Source organism: Ascaphus truei, chromosome 5, assembly GCF_040206685.1.
Source record: "Ascaphus truei isolate aAscTru1 chromosome 5, aAscTru1.hap1, whole genome shotgun sequence".
In the NCBI taxonomy this organism is placed as follows: Eukaryota; Metazoa; Chordata; class Amphibia; order Anura; family Ascaphidae; genus Ascaphus; species Ascaphus truei.
The window spans coordinates 249,786,807-249,804,919 of record NC_134487.1 but is presented as its reverse complement, the minus strand read 5'-3'; the positions used below and the strand labels follow the sequence as shown (position 1 = coordinate 249,804,919).

Below are 18,113 nucleotides of genomic sequence, written 5' to 3'. Positions count from 1 at the left end.
AATATTGTGAATCAAACATAAAATAATTGTGTGTTAATAAAAAAGTGACTGATTCCAATAAAAAAGTGCTCAAAGTGACCGATAATTCTGATAAATCCCGAAAATGTTGAAGTGCATATATGCCCTGTTCGTGTGAAATGATGGAATACAGGGAAGCCACATGAAGTGTGACCCACCTGTATCCCCGCTTCCATTCCAAGTCCCTTATGGACCTAATTAGATCTGAAGTATCTTTAATGTAAGATGGTAATTGATATACCAATGGTTGAAGAAACCTATCCACATACCGCGACAACCCATCTCCCAAAGATCCAATACTCGCCACAATGGGTCGACCAGGAGGGTCAACCAGCGACTTATGGATCTTTGGGAGATGATGGAATATAGGTGTCACGGGATGTGGGCAGGCCAAGTACTCTAATTCTTTCTGATTTATAACATTAAAAATCTTTCCCATGTCCAAAAGCTCCATATATTGTTTAAGATAGTCATTAGTCGGATTTGACTTAAGTTGTTGATAAAGGGTTACATCCTTTAATTGCCTATAGGCCTCTTTCACATATTGATCAGAAGATAGGATCACTAGGGCCCCTCCCTTATCTGCCTTTTTAAAAATCAATCTCTGGTCACGTTTTAGAACCTCCAGCTGTTGGACTTCTGAAATTGTAAGGTTGTTATTCCCAACATTTGAAAAAGAAAAACCTTTATTCAACAACTTAATATCCCGTTCTACCAGTTTCTCAAAGGTCATAATGAACGGTCCTCTTTGAGAACTTGGACAAAAAATAGATTTTTTCCTAAACCCAGAATCTTGATAATCAAAAAATGATTGTGTAGACGTGCTAAGCGATTCTCCTTGTTGTTCCAACATATCTTCCATATCGGATAAGAGACATTGATCTTTAAAGTCAAACAATACATGATCATCATTACATACATTATCAGCCATTGAACCTTCTACATTTTTATTAGAGGATATTTGTTTACCCCTTTGAGTAAAAAAAATTTTCAGGGATAATTTTCTGGTGAATTTCTGTAAATCAATTACAGTTTCAAATAATTGAAAATTGCCAGTGGGTGCAAATCCTAACCCACGGTTAAGTAGGGATAACTGATCAATAGTTAACTCAATCCCTGAGAGATTGATCACATTATCTATTGATTCATTCAAGTGTATTTTTTCCTTTTCGTTCTGCCTCTTGTTTCCCCGTTTCCTCTTTGATCTTCGTGTTCTACTGAGTTTTTTGATATACTATTGGAAACCAATTTAGAGTCTGATTTAAGTGGTCTGGAAAACATAAAGGCAGTTGACGTAGATGGTTTAGGATCTGATCTACGGGTATCATTATGTTCCCTCCCATAGTCATCTGACCTATCGAATGATACTGAATGTGATCTAGTTTCATTCTCAGAGTGATCAGAGTCGAAGCTAGATGTGTCTACCCTTTTACTTTTTAATATAGATTTATTGGGTACACGATTATCTCTTCCCTTCTCAAAATATTTTTTAGGGGTTCTAGATCGTGATCCTTCTCTCTGAGGGGTTTTTTGCCAGCAATAGATATGGCCCCTACTATAATCCGCCTTATCTCTTTCATATTTAATTTGTTTTTTTTCACTAATCCCCTCCTCAATTATTTCTAAGTTCTCCAAAAGGGTAACATCATTCTTAATAAATTGGTCCCTTGTTTCAAAGGGTTTCAGTTTATTCTGAAAGGCAGTAATCTCTACATTTAACACATCTTTTTCATGAATTTTCTGTTGAATAATCAACTCCATCAATCTAACTGAACATTTATCTAAGATCTTAATCCAGTCCTGTTCGAACTGGCGATTGGCAAACCCAAATGTTGGCACTTTCTTGACGCGGAGGCCTCTGGGGATCCTATTGGTGTTAATATAGTTTTCAAGAGTAGTAATGTCCCACCAGAGTCTTATGTCCTCAACCAACAATTTTTCCAATTTCACAAAGTGATTAGTTAAATCAGAAGGCTCCTCACATGTCAGTTCTTTCTCCTCCCCAAACACATGGGAGGCTTTCTTAGCCCGTTTGCTGTTATTAACTGCTTCATAAGTATAAATCCGCTGCTTAGGTTGATGTGCAGAATCATTCATACAGTATCATCCATAGTGTAAGAGGTATATCAAAATCACCACACTTGATGTCTGTTATCAGTGGATCACTGAAAAAACTTAGATATAAGGGACATTCAAAAAAACGGATCCCAATATATGCTCAATAAAAATCCTCAATAAGAATATTGCATGTGTATGCACTCTATGGTGTATTGTGTAAACAATAAAAGTCTCTAATAACCCGATAGCGTGTTCATATCCACAACAGAAAAAACTTGGCAATATATATTATATTGAAAACACATTTCATTCCAAGTTCTTGATTGTAGAGATGTGCCTCAATGAGCAAACAGTCTATTCAACATAGATACAATGTGTCCCAGAATTGCTTCAAGGTATGACCGTTGCTACCAAAATTGTGCACACAAAGACACTACAAATAATCCAAACGATATCCGATGGACAAATAATGTAATAAAAAGTTCCCGATCAGAGTCCAACTTAGAAGATGATTAGTAAATGTGAGCCCTGTATGTGCTCAGTGTGTTAGTGACTCAGCCACCGGACGGGGTAATCATGTGGTAAGGAGGATAGATGCAAACGGCGGCACCGTGTCTCCAGCCAGGAGACTATGACCGGCAACACACACCGCAATCCTCCGCCACTGCCCTCACAGACCCAGTGTCACACACAGAAAGCAGTCCCACTGCGGGGATGAAGGGTATGTACTCACAGTCTTGACACATCGCATCCGACTCAAATGCTGAGAGAAGTTACTCTGATCCGGGACCGTGATGACGCATGCTCCAGCCCATGTAGGTAAGATAGTCACAAGGGGGTAATCAGGTGGTGCACAGCTGCCGTCAGGATATGAATCAGGAAGTCCACACGCTTAATATCTAAAAGGCTATATTTAATGAGTGCATAACACAAAAAAACAAACTGCTACAAAAAACTTCTTGACGCGTTTCGTCCTGCTGGGGACTTTGTCAAAAGAGTAACTGGCATTGACCCCCGTGACGCTTATATAGGGAGACAAGAATGTCTATTGGGTGGATGTGATTGAATCAGATGTTAAACACACCAGATGTATAATGAAATAATCATGGTTTAGGTAACATAACCTCTAATTAACCCTCTCACAGATCCTCACTTATAAGACGTCACTCAGGGCCAATCTCATGCAGTAACATACAAAAGTAACAAACAAGTAACCACACAATATTTAAAAACAATCCTTAACACTGCCATCTAGATACAAAGATCTATCTTGCACCAAACAATTGCCAGTGGTAATGTAGCAGAAACAGCAACATATATCATATAACATGTATGGTAATGAATGGACAAAATCACAATTCATGTAAAGCTATTATAGTACACTATGGACTTTGTATAGAATATGTAGAGTCATATCTCTGAAAACATGAATAATGTCTACTCTAATCTAATCACACAATAGAATATATTTATATTTAATAATATTAAATCATACAATTTTATAATAATCATTATACCGCTAGATATAAAAATAAAAATATACACCACTATAAATCTAATAGTGCTTCTACATAATATCACATTAGCAACAACACTATCTAAAAATTATTCAAAGATCATATATAAAGGAACTTATACAAAAACCTTAAATGTATATCAAACTAAAAAGTGCTTAAGATCCCACTCTACATTAATTCCTGTGGGGTGTAATGTGTTCATGGCATGTATCCAATACATCTCCCCTGTATTAAGTTTGTTAATTCTATCTCCCCCTCTAGGATGGATACCTACATGTTCAAGAGCTGAGAAAGAAAATGTGGAAATATCTCCTAGACTACACATTGAAAAATGTCAAGACACTGGATGTAACATATCCTTCTTTAGAATATGTCTAATGTGTTCTTGAATCCTTACTCTCACCGGTCTAATGGTACGGCCAATATAAGACATTTTACACCCACATTGTAAATGATAGATCACGTAACTGGAGTGACAATTCATAAATTTACCAATACGATGAATACCCTCACATGTGGGAACACTTTTTTTAGCTCGAGCATATTTACAAACTGAGCACCGCCCACATGGGAAAAAACCTCTTGGTATATTACTAAACTGTGATCTTTGGGGATTGGCATTAAATAGACTTGGTGAGAGGTGAGAACCTAAAGTTTTAGTTTTTTTATAGATAAACCTTGGTCCTCCCTGTACCAGGGGTGCTATGTCCTTGTCTAGAGTAAGTATTTTCCAATGCTTGTGAAATAAATCTCTGATCGCTTTAGCTTGTCTACTATAGACTGAAATAAAGGATGGACACATAGAGTCATTTTCATAATTGTATCGTCTCTTGTTCTTATTATATTTTTTAGATTTAATAACTTCTTCTCTATCAAGAGTGTCTGCATATTCAAATGCTTTAATAATATCAACATCTTTGTATCCTCTTTCTTTAAAACTATTTGCCATTTCAAGGGAATGATTCAGAAACATATCATTATTCGAACAGAGTCTTTTTAAACGAATAAACTGAGCCTTTGGTATACTCCTAATCAGAGCTGGAGGGTGACAACTGGTCGCACATAAAAGAGCATTTTTGGACATGGGTTTCCGAAAGATATCTGTCTGTATCTTTTTATTAGTATCTATAAAAAGTGTGATATCTAAGTAATCTATATGGTGAATGTTTTCTGTGTGTGTAAATTTTAAATTATAATCATTAGTGTTAAGTGTATTAATGAAAGTGGAAAGTGAGTCAGAATCCCCATCCCACACCAAAATAAGATCATCAATGAAGCGTTTGTAAAAGATGATGTGACTACGAAATAAATTAGAATCGTGATAAATGTGACGTGACTCCCAAAGACCCATAAAAAGATTCGCATAAGAAGGAGCGAAAGAAGAACCCATAGCTGTGCCTAATTTTTGTAAATAATATTGTGAATCAAACATAAAATAATTGTGTGTTAATAAAAAAGTGACTGATTCCAATAAAAAAGTGCTCAAAGTGACCGATAATTCTGATAAATCCCGAAAATGTTGAAGTGCATATATGCCCTGTTCGTGTGAAATGATGGAATACAGGGAAGCCACATGAAGTGTGACCCACCTGTATCCCCGCTTCCATTCCAAGTCCCTTATGGACCTAATTAGATCTGAAGTATCTTTAATGTAAGATGGTAATTGATATACCAATGGTTGAAGAAACCTATCCACATACCGCGACAACCCATCTCCCAAAGATCCAATACTCGCCACAATGGGTCGACCAGGAGGGTCAACCAGCGACTTATGGATCTTTGGGAGATGATGGAATATAGGTGTCACGGGATGTGGGCAGGCCAAGAACTCTAATTCTTTCTGATTTATAACATTAAAAATCTTTCCCATGTCCAAAAGCTCCATATATTGTTTAAGATAGTCATTAGTCGGATTTGACTTAAGTTGTTGATAAAGGGTTACATCCTTTAATTGCCTATAGGCCTCTTTCACATATTGATCAGAAGATAGGATCACTAGGGCCCCTCCCTTATCTGCCTTTTTAAAAATCAATCTCTGGTCACGTTTTAGAACCTCCAGCTGTTGGACTTCTGAAATTGTAAGGTTGTTATTCCCAACATTTGAAAAAGAAAAACCTTTATTCAACAACTTAATATCCCGTTCTACCAGTTTCTCAAAGGTCATAATGAACGGTCCTCTTTGAGAACTTGGACAAAAAATAGATTTTTTCCTAAACCCAGAATCTTGATAATCAAAAAATGATTGTGTAGACGTGCTAAGCGATTCTCCTTGTTGTTCCAACATATCTTCCATATCGGATAAGAGACATTGATCTTTAAAGTCAAACAATACATGATCATCATTACATACATTATCAGCCATTGAACCTTCTACATTTTTATTAGAGGATATTTGTTTACCCCTTTGAGTAAAAAAAAAATTCAGGGATAATTTTCTGGTGAATTTCTGTAAATCAATTACAGTTTCAAATAATTGAAAATTGCCAGTGGGTGCAAATCCTAACCCACGGTTAAGTAGGGATAACTGATCAATAGTTAACTCAATCCCTGAGAGATTGATCACATTATCTATTGATTCATTCAAGTGTATTTTTTCCTTTTCGTTCTGCCTCTTGTTTCCCCGTTTCCTCTTTGATCTTCGTGTTCTACTGAGTTTTTTGATATACTATTGGAAACCAATTTAGAGTCTGATTTAAGTGGTCTGGAAAACATAAAGGCAGTTGACGTAGATGGTTTAGGATCTGATCTACGGGTATCATTATGTTCCCTCCCATAGTCATCTGACCTATCGAATGATACTGAATGTGATCTAGTTTCATTCTCAGAGTGATCAGAGTCGAAGCTAGATGTGTCTACCCTTTTACTTTTTAATATAGATTTATTGGGTACACGATTATCTCTTCCCTTCTCAAAATATTTTTTAGGGGTTCTAGATCGTGATCCTTCTCTCTGAGGGTTTTTTTGCCAGCAATAGATATGGCCCCTACTATAATCCGCCTTATCTCTTTCATATTTAATTTGTTTTTTTTCACTAATCCCCTCCTCAATTATTTCTAAGTTCTCCAAAAGGGTAACATCATTCTTAATAAATTGGTCCCTTGTTTCAAAGGGTTTCAGTTTATTCTGAAAGGCAGTAATCTCTACATTTAACACATCTTTTTCATGAATTTTCTGTTGAATAATCAACTCCATCAATCTAACTGAACATTTATCTAAGATCTTAATCCAGTCCTGTTCGAACTGGCGATTGGCAAACCCAAATGTTGGCACTTTCTTGACGCGGAGGCCTCTGGGGATCCTATTGGTGTTAATATAGTTTTCAAGAGTAGTAATGTCCCACCAGAGTCTTATGTCCTCAACCAACAATTTTTCCAATTTCACAAAGTGATTAGTTAAATCAGAAGGCTCCTCACATGTCAGTTCTTTCTCCTCCCCAAACACATGGGAGGCTTTCTTAGCCCGTTTGCTGTTATTAACTGCTTCATAAGTATAAATCCGCTGCTTAGGTTGATGTGCAGAATCATTCATACAGTATCATCCATAGTGTAAGAGGTATATCAAAATCACCATACTTGATGTCTGTTATCAGTGGATCACTGAAAAAACTTAGATATAAGGGACATTCAAAAAAACGGATCCCAATATATGCTCAATAAAAATCCTCAATAAGAATATTGCATGTGTATGCACTCTATGGTGTATTGTGTAAACAATAAAAGTCTCTAATAACCCGATAGCGTGTTCATATCCACAACGGAAAAAACTTGGCAATATATATATTGAAAACACATTTCATTCCAAGTTCTTGATTGTAGAGATGTGCCTCAATGAGCAAACAGTCTATTCAACATAGACACAATGTGTCCCAGAATTGCTTCAAGGTATGACCGTTGCTACCAAAATTGTGCACACAAAGACACTACAAATAATCCAAACGATATCCGATGGACAAATAATGTAATAAAAAGTTCCCGATCAGAGTCCAACTTAGAAGATGATTAGTAAATGTGAGCCCTGTATGTGCTCAGTGTGTTAGTGACTCAGCCACCGGACGGGGTAATCATGTGGTAAGGAGGATAGATGCAAACGGCGGCACCGTGTCTCCAGCCAGGAGACTATGACCGGCAACACACACCGCAATCCTCCGCCACTGCCCTCACAGACCCAGTGTCACACACAGAAAGCAGTCCCACTGCGGGGATGAAGGGTATGTACTCACAGTCTTGACACATCGCATCCGACTCAAATGCTGAGAGAAGTTACTCTGATCCGGGACCGTGATGACGCATGCTCCAGCCCATGTAGGTAAGATAGTCACAAGGGGGTAATCAGGTGGTGCACAGCTGCCGTCAGGATATGAATCAGGAAGTCCACACGCTTAATATCTAAAAGGCTATATTTAATGAGTGCATAACACAAAAAAACAAACTGCTACAAAAAACTTCTTGACGCGTTTCGTCCTGCTGGGGACTTTGTCAAAAGAGTAACTGGCATTGACCCCCGTGACGCTTATATAGGGAGACAAGAATGTCTATTGGGTGGATGTGATTGAATCAGATGTTAAACACACCAGATGTATAATGAAATAATCATGGTTTAGGTAACATAACCTCTAATTAACCCTCTCACAGATCCTCACTTATAAGACGTCACTCAGGGCCAATCTCATGCAGTAACATACAAAAGTAACAAACAAGTAACCACACAATATTTAAAAACAATCCTTAACACTGCCATCTAGATACAAAGATCTATCTTGCACCAAACAATTGCCAGTGGTAATGTAGCAGAAACAGCAACATATATCATATAACATGTATGGTAATGAATGGACAAAATCACAATTCATGTAAAGCTATTATAGTACACTATGGACTTTGTATAGAATATGTAGAGTCATATCTCTGAAAACATGAATAATGTCTACTCTAATCTAATCACACAATAGAATATATTTATATTTAATAATATTAAATCATACAATTTTATAATAATCATTATACCGCTAGATATAAAAATAAAAATATACACCACTATAAATCTAATAGTGCTTCTACATAATATCACATTAGCAACAACACTATCTAAAAATTATTCAAAGATCATATACAGTATAAAGGAACTTAAACAAAAACCTTAAATGTATATCAAACTAAAAAGTGCTTGAGATCCCACTCTACATTAATTCCTGTGGGGTGTAATGTGTTCATGGCATGTATCCAATACATCTCCCCTGTATTAAGTTTGTTAATTCTATCTCCCCCTCTAGGATGGATACCTACATGTTCAAGAGCTGAGAAAGAAAATGTGGAAATATCTCCTAGACTACACATTGAAAAATGTCAAGAAACTGGATGTAACATATCCTTCTTTAGAATATGTCTAATGTGTTCTTGAATCCTTACTCTCACCGGTCTAATGGTACGGCCAATATAAGACATTTTACACCCACATTGTAAATGATAGATCACGTAACTGGAGTGACAATTCATAAATTTACCAATATGTGGGAACACTTGTATACCTCACATGTGGGAACACTTTTTTTAGCTCGAGCATATTTACAAACTGAGCACCGCCCATATGGGAAAAAACCTCTAAGATTGGTAAAAGCTATCCCTGCTTCATTTTTGCATAGCCAGTATAACCAACCCCACACTGATGAGACCCACTAAGTTCGAAACGGCTGTCTGCTGGTGGGTTTACTGGCTATGCATCTTAACCCTGGCTGTACTCAAAGTTGTGACCATGTAGCAAGCTTAAGCCTATAGAGAACCATGTTAATAGTTTTGAAGCAAAAGGTGGCACTGAGTGCTCATTTGCATGTTATTTCCAAGAATCCCTTGCTGCAGTGGAAGTGCTGTGTGCTGGGTGATAATGGTGAAATGTGGGGTTGCAGACCTGTCTAAGACATGCAAATGAGCATTCAGTAATATTTCCATTTGCTATATGCTTTGCTGTGGAGGGTTTTTGTCACTTTTTTCACACACCATATCTTAGCTAAGTATGGTAAAACCTATCCTTGCTTCATTTTTGCATAGCCAGTATAACCAACCCCACACTGATGAGACCCTATATGGTCAAAACGGCTGTCTGTCTGTGGGTGGGTTTACTGGCTATGCATCTTAATCCTGGCTGTGCTCAAAGCTGTGACCATGCAGCAAGCTTAAGCCTATAGGGAACCATGTTAATAGTTTTGAAGCAAAAGGTGGCACCTACCATATCTTAACTAAGTATATATATATATATATATATATATATATATATATATATATATATATATATATATACTTAGTTAAGATATATATATATATATATATATATAAAACAAGAAGAGAATACAGCGCAAAACCTCATAGTGTAGTAAAATATAAATTATATTGGTATATCAGCGGGTGAGTTTTACACGTACATCAATCAAATCATATATTAGCATGACATGTTTGGGACATAGACAGCTGAACACCGTTATTATGTGGTGCTCAGGGTCCACAGAATGAGATCGTGTTATAACTGGGAACGCTATGAAATATAATTTTTTTTTACATGGCTGCCGCGATCAGGGGATCCATGTCCGCCAGAGGGGGAGAGCTTGGATGACTCTCCCAGCTCTCCCTGAAGCCGGCGTCGTAACGGCACCCCAAAGCAGGACTTACCCAGCAGCTCATCTGTGTCCTGTGTAGGAGAAGCTGGTGAGTCTGCAAGTGGGGGGGGAGGGGGGCAGCGAGAGGATCTCACGGAGTCTTGCGAAGCCGGGATGTCAGCTGACTATGTGAGTCCCTGTGATGGTGATGAGGTACCCAGGCCAATAATAAAGGTATTATACCCAGCCGGGTGCCCCTGAGCCATATTGGGGAGTTTGAAGTGACAGCTATGCAACCCTGTTATGGCATGTACACTGTATTGTAATAAAGATGTATGTGTATGTTTTTCTGTTTTAGGAGGGTCAACCAGTGGAGATTCACAGGGCATGAGTTTCGGGGTTGATTTTACGGTAAAATGTGTTGTCAGGGTGTGGTTGGGTAGAAGGGGGCAAGACTTGCTGGTTACCCCAAAACATGTACTCAGGAATCCTACCAGATTCCTGGGGAAATTAAGACACAGACCACCGGACAAAATCCTCCCAAGGAAGCAGTTTGCAGCTTATTGCCAGATCTCCCTGCATTACCACAGACCAAAACAGTAATCCAGGCAGGGGAAAATCACATTCCAGGGTGCCTTGGTATATACCCAAACCCCCAGAATTCAGTATAGAGGTCCAGTGTCTTTCCCACCAGGTATAAGTTGGCGAGAGGAAACATGTTTTAAAAACTCAGTGCTTGAGGAATAAAAGCGCCTGTGTGCTAACTTTGGTTAGAAAGCCCCCAGCGCACTTAAATTTGCTGTGCACGTAGTTCAGGGAGAAACATGAAAAACACCCATAGCGTAATTTTTATAAGTTTGGATAAAAATTGATGAATGAAAGTCCCCCTCAAATAGTGTATCAAACATGTTAGACAATTGTGGGCTTTAATTCAGACTACCGGGGACCGGGAGTTACTCATTTATTGTAGCTCCCACTTGGTATGCGTCTAGTGACTCATTAAAGCAGATAAGAATGTGCAGCTCCAGACTTCTAAGACATCCCACTGGCTTGGTGCCCTGATGTCTGTTAAAGCCCAGAGTTGAAAGGGCTCAGTGTCCCCAAGCTGTTAGTTGGGGAGGGAATCCTCAAGTACCCCCATCCTAGTGTAAGTCCGAGCAGTTTGGCAAATAGTGGCCAGCCCAGACTTAGTGTCGCCAGGGAGAGGGGCTGGGTCTCCCATGCTAAGGAGCAAATGTGCTAAGTTGCCACATGCTCTTAGCAGAATGAGAAGCCCCCATCTGCTAGGTTTCCAAAGTATTGGCAAATCCAGGATAGGTGGGAAAACGTATTCCCACGGAGGGATTGGCTGCACAAGTTAGAGATAGGGATTTAAACTCTATAATAATTCCTGCAGCCCATCGGGAATCAGATTCACCTAAGATTTCATCAAGCTTCGTAAGAAACATCTAAGATTTCATAAGATACAAGGATTCCAAGTGCCATTACAGCAGAGACAGAAAGAAAGAAGCAGCTCTGTCTGAGTACACAGCAGTTGCAGGTAGCACAGTTGCAGGTAGCGCAGTTGCAGGGCTGTTTCAAGCCATTTTGCGAGCAACTCCCGCTCCTGGGAAATTGCTCCTAGAGACTCTGTTTTTAAAGATTTCGTTTTGGGAACATTTTATTTAGTTTGGCCCGTCCAAAAAGTGTATTTTGATTGTAAATGTGTAACATTGTGTGTATGTCCATTCGTGAAATAAATTACAATTTATTTTATCTCCTTGCTTTTCTCAATCATATGCTCCCTGGGTATAAATGTGTTAAAAGCATTGGTCTCCCATGACAGGCACTGGAGACAACGCTGGCTAGTGCACCCATGCTGGCTGCACCCATCTACAGCAAAAAGTTTCTGATACAGACCAATGCCTCTGACTATATTCACAGTGCTGTACTCAGCCAGGTGGCCAAGTAAGGGGATGAACATCCCAGTATGTTTCTGAGCAGCAACCTGCTGCCCAGAGAAGTGGTGTATGCCACTGTTGAGAAAATGTATCTGGCCATAGTTGGTGTGCTGAAGAAACTGTAGTACTACCTATATGGCTGGTCACACAGTGATCACTGATCACAACCCTCAAAGGTGGCTACAAAATATGTCGGGAAAGGGGCCAAGATGCTATCCTGGAGTCTTGTGTTACAGGAGGGTGACTTCCCTATCCAACCCAAGAAAGGCAGCAGCAGGCATGGAATGCTACTGGATTCTCCAAACAGGACATCCCAAGTGAGCCAAAAACCTCAATAGTCTCCGGGTGTGTGTGTAACAGGGGATTTATCCCTGTTCAGGAGATGTGCCTCTAATCCAGCAGTGTGGTGGTTAACTGCTGGTAGTCAATTAACCAACACCACCTGGCTGATTAGGTTTGTTAGAAAAGCCTGCCTTTGAGACAGGAAGTGAGATTTTTCCTGAGTCTCACAAGTTGTGGGACTGACCATAGAAACAGATGCCAGAAAGACACAGGGGAAAGGACTTCTAAAACCTGGAGAAAAAAAGAAGCCTTCCCCTACAAGAAACAGATAAGACTTTCCTTTCTAAGACTTTTTGTATATCTGCACATATCAAGATATATGTTAGGGGCTGGGAGACATGGGAGTTGTTGACTGCATAGGTTTAACTAGAAATACTCCCAAGTGGAACAGAAGCTTTGTTTGACCCCTTATTTGCATACGTATGGATGTTTTCTTGTGTTAAAGAAACAGGCGCAAAAAAAGCCTTATTTAATTTCACCTTAATACAGTCTCCATTGCATACCTCTGCACATGTCCTCTTACATTGTGGAACCATCAGAAGAGGGGGTTGCTCCAAACCCTGCCTCTTGATCAGGGAGGTGTGACGGTGAGGGGGTAACCAGGCTTTATAATAAATTTTAAGCCCACTTGGTTGCCCTTGAACTGTGTTTTGGTGATCCTAGAGAGTCAGCTCTTTGCCGGGTATTGTGCATGCATTGCTGTGACTGTGTGCAAATTATGCAACAATAAAGATTTGTCTGTGCTATGCCTTTCCTGGGGTGCTGGGACTGGGAGATTTCTAGGCGGTGACTTTCAGGGTAGGTTTGACTGAGAAATTTCTTTCAGATTGTGTCTATTTAGCAGGGATCCAAAGTTATTGGAGACCCCACAAATGTACCCAGGATTCAGGATATATTCTCGGCTACATTGAAGCACAGTGCTCTGGTCAAAATCCTACCATGAAAAGCATTCTTGCGACTCAACACTAGGAGGTCCTGCTTCAGCATAGACCAGAATAGGTAAATGGGCAGGAAGGGGTTAATGTGTCCCCCAGTGTAAGGAGGGGGTGCCCAGTTCTTGCCCCGGTCACCCTAACTCAGCTATAAGGAGTTTAGGGTTTTCTCCAGCCCAAAAATAAAACTGAGAGGGTTTTATGAAGAAAAGGCTGAGCAGGTTTTTATTAAAATAAGAAGTTTATTTATTGAGTGTCAGATATATGGTTGGTGGGAGAAAAAACACAGTTACAGTTTCACTCTATCTTCCACATCAAATAAACTTAGCAAATTTTAATAAAGAAGAATAGAAAAGTATAGGTTATTAAAGTTGGTATATTTTAAAATGTTATATACTGTGTCCATGAAACAAAGCAGGGTCTTTCCCCTCCTAGCCACCTGGGCGTTGGTGCCAGGGAGTCTAACCTTTGGTCCTTAATTAACGGGACACCAGATGGCTAGAGGTGTGAACCATTTGTTAGAAATAAAGGCTAAGTGAAGCACCCACATCCTCAACTCAAAGGGGCCCTTGCGATTGCAAGGAGGAAGGCTGCAGGACTTTTTTAAACTGGAATGTTTTCTAAGTCCCCACTTCAGCACTAGACTGTTTTAAAGACTTTATTTCAACTAGTAAATTCAGTTTGTCAACCCCAGATCCCCAATAAGTTTATCTTTTTCTGTCTATTGTAATTCAATGTGTGTTTGCCGGTTTATATGGAATAAATTACAATTTATTTTACTTATTTTCTTTGCTCAATGATAAGATCCCGGTATAAAGGTGTATTTTGCCTGGTCTCTTGTGACAGTCCCCCAGCCCGAACCCATCTCCCCTCTCTCCTCCCCCCCGGAGGAGGTTCAAGTAGGGAGGGGGGGAAGTGGTGTGTGTGTGTATGTCTCAGCAAGGGTGGAGAAGCAGCAGCATGATGGTGGGCTTTTTGTCTGGTGTAGCATGAGATGAGGCTACTAGGATGCATGGGGGAGTTAAGAAGACACTAAGTCAGAGGTATGGGAATCAAGAAAGCAATGGAATTGATTGGGAGTTCACGAGGGCAGTGAGATTCATGGGAGTTAATAGTTGTATTGGGATGCATGGGAGCATAATGGTTGCACTGGGATACTCTTCTGTTTTAATTGTCTTACTCATAATTGCCTAATGGGTGAGGTATACATTATGCATGTATTATATCAGAGTAAAAGTGTGTGTATGTGTCAAAGTGTATAAGGAAGGATATATGTGTATGCATGTGTATCAGATGGGATACATGTATATAATGTGTGTATATTTCTTTTTGTATATACTTCATAACTATGTGATGTGTAATAATTATTAAATATATTGTACAAAACAAAACACGTAAAATCGCAGTGGGGCTGGCCAGGTCACTTTCTGTGGTTTCAAACTGATTTTAGTGCCTCCAGGACAGTTGATATCTCATCAGTTTTTAAAGTTTACCCTCTGTGAACACTGTTCCTTTCAGAATGGGGTTTTCCTATTATCTCTTACCAGTATCCTCTTTTTCAAATTGCCCTTCAAAGATGCAGTGTGCGTGTGCATATGCACGCATGTGCGCGCTATTGGTGAAGGTACCCGTGATGTGTTATTAAAGTTTGCCCCCCCACAAAAAAAACAGGAGCCACACACAGACCGAATTATAAGCGGATTTGCATTGTAGCGGATCGCGCTATAACGGGGTTGAGCCGTATAAATTAGTCCAAATAGAAAAGGTATCACCTAATACTGAAGAACACGTTTATTCTGCAATATCGCAACTGGACTAACACAGCTATTTCCGATATATATATACAGTGGTCGACAAATCACCAAAAAATCTACTCGCGAACAAAAAAATCTACTCGCCACCTAGTACTACACATGTGCTGCTTGGGCCAATAGGAGCTCGCCACGATGTTAAATCCACTTGCCCGGGGCGTGCAAATGTATAGGTTTGTCGAACACTGTATATATATATATATATAAAACAAAAAGCAGCAGCCAGCACTCCAAGCAACAAATGTAAAGTCAAGGTGCATGCTCCATAGAAATTAATATAGAAACCCTGTCTTCCCATAAGAGAAGGCACAAAAGCAGCAACACTCAGATATAGCAAAAAGACATGTATTAGCAGTGACAAAACAGCACACTATAAATCCAACGTATCGGTCCTGGCAGGACCTTCCTCAGAATCCATAAAAAATAATAATTATAACAGGAAAACAGGAAAATAATGAAGATAAATAAATTCTCAATAAAAGTAATAGAGAAAAATGAAATGAACATAAAATGGTGAAATATATGTCATAAATCAATATAATAAATGTGTAGAAGTATATATGGATGAGTGTGGAATTCAGACTGCATATTATAAAATGTAAAAACAATCTCACAGCTTCTGTAGGATAAAACAAACCCTCAAATAATATCAAAATAAAAAGAGAAGCATGTACAACATAACATAAAATATTGACATTAAATACATAATTAATAATATAATAGACACACCAAATTCAATAGAAAAATAAAAAACTAAAAATGTGCCAATGAGGTGCAGCTCTAAAAAATATATTGAAGAGTCCTGATACAAAAACAGCATAAGATCCAACAAAAGGTTAAAAATTTGAGATAATTTCTAAAGGTGACGTCACCTAGTGGTAATTATGTCCAAAATTCAGTAGTTAGATACTTAAGACACTAGTTAGTGTCAAAGATATGTATCAACCTCAATAAACAGATTATCCAGATTGAGTTAAACTACAGGTAACTCCTATATATTCATCCAACCCAGCATTCATGATCAGCCTTAACTGTACAGATGGGGACACATCAGATGAGCTATACGAGCTGTCCTCTCACTCCAGCCTCAAATGCTAATTTTACTGTGTAAACTTCTTAGATACTGGGACACATGTGGAAAAAGCAATGTGTAACCACAACAAAGATCTTCTCAATTTTATAGCAGAAAGTTGCATTTAGAGTAAATTGGTTCACAAATTATCCATAATCTAGTAGTGGCTGCTAGCATGCAGGGAGGGGGGGGGATGATAGAATGTAGTAACACAAGCTGTGTAAATAGTGCCCTTACCCCCTGCAGCAAACACTGTCCATGGACCAGCCTGGTATCTGCTTTTTGCTTGTAGTTTGTGGCAATTTGCAGCTGTTAATGAGCAAAACAGGATCTGTACTCGATAATGAAGACATCACCTCATGTGATCTAGAGCAGGCAAAGTCAAAAGGGCATGCTAATAACTATTCCAGTAGTAAGCAGATAGTTTGTAACTGCTGTTTTTTGCTGACAAGCAGGAGGAGATCAAAAGATCAGACTCGGACATGATGACATCACCTCATGAGCTGCAACTCTATTCGTTTTGTCACCGAAGTGTGACTTCGTCAGGAGTTTGTGATAGAGACATCCCACATGAACTATATATAATCATTAAAAATACACACACCAGCTACCAGTATCTGGTAAATGTCTGGTAAATGTCTAATAGCTCTCAATCACATAAACACATGAAAAAATAGAATCCATATAATACTTTGAAAACTTTGAATGGACAACTTTAAATGCAAATACAATACAATAATATGCTATAAAAATATATATTAAAACTGAACATTGGGGTACAGAATACAATACAATTGTACTGTACAGTGCAAAAGGCTACAGCATGTTACATTGTATATTATTGTATTATTTTACCCTCAAATATGATGATGCGTCCTGGGCCATGTCTAGAGATCGCACCCCACACATGCATCTGCACTGGATGCTTAGGACGCAGCTTCAGAGATACTGCTGCGGCAGCTTTTATTTTAAAACTTCTCGGGGGCGTAGCGGTTGCATTTTCTAAATTCCACGCGCTTTACCGAATTCATGCCGCATCATGCCGCATTATGCTGCATTCATGCCGCAGTCGTGCCGCCCAGCACCTGCGGCGGATCCGCGGTTGATCTTTTTAATTATAATGGTTCGGATTTAATTGGGGGCAATTCTTCATGGTTCCGCCAGGTGGCAGATATTCATGAATTGTAATGAATTCTAATGTGTACAGACAGTAATGTGTCGACTTGAAGGTGTTTAAAAAAAACCACAGTGGTCCATTGTGAATTGACCTTGGTACTGAAGAAGTTACAATATCAATTTAGGCGTGTCATAATAAAAACTCAATGCACAGTGTCTTTTTTACATAACTGAACTGGATTTCTCCTGTCCTGCAATGAATACACCAGCGCTGCAGTCCGTGTGCAAAATGCCCGACATAACGTACGCTTATTTAATATGGTCCGCAATTAATGCAGCAGATGATAATATGGCCACAGTTGGTCAAATTTATCAATATTTTATCGAAAATTATGACTTTTACAAATTTTCACCAGATGCTCGTGTGTGGAAGCGTGCAATAAGGAAAAAGTTATGTATCGATCCGTGTTTTTATCGTATTGCTCCTGCACCCGGAGTTAGAGGAGGGTATTGGTGTGATGCGCCAGATTTTTCCAGTGTCTTTGATCATGGAGACTTCAAAAGGCGTAAAGTCAAGGTAAAACCATCTAAGATTCGTCAGTCCCAGTCCCAATGGAACAGCGCCAGCGCCAGCAGCGGTTTTCAACAACTGTCTGACCGTCAGTGAAACCTGGTGACCGGCAACCCTTGCTATCTGTCCCCGCCTGGATACCTGTAGCCTGAG

The 18,113-nt window shown here is 39.1% G+C and overlaps 1 long non-coding RNA gene across 1 annotated transcript; it reads right to left on the bottom strand.

Annotated features, from left to right (window-relative positions):
- Window positions 1–2,403: 2,403 nt before the first annotated feature.
- On the bottom strand, window positions 2,404–16,621 carry LOC142494555 (uncharacterized). The gene is made up of 3 exons (XR_012801528.1): window positions 16,511–16,621; window positions 7,813–7,978; window positions 2,404–2,975 (listed from the first exon to the last, which is right to left on the bottom strand). It is a non-coding gene; the product is annotated as an uncharacterized LOC142494555 (long non-coding RNA).
- Between the last annotated feature and the right edge of the window lie 1,492 nt (window positions 16,622–18,113).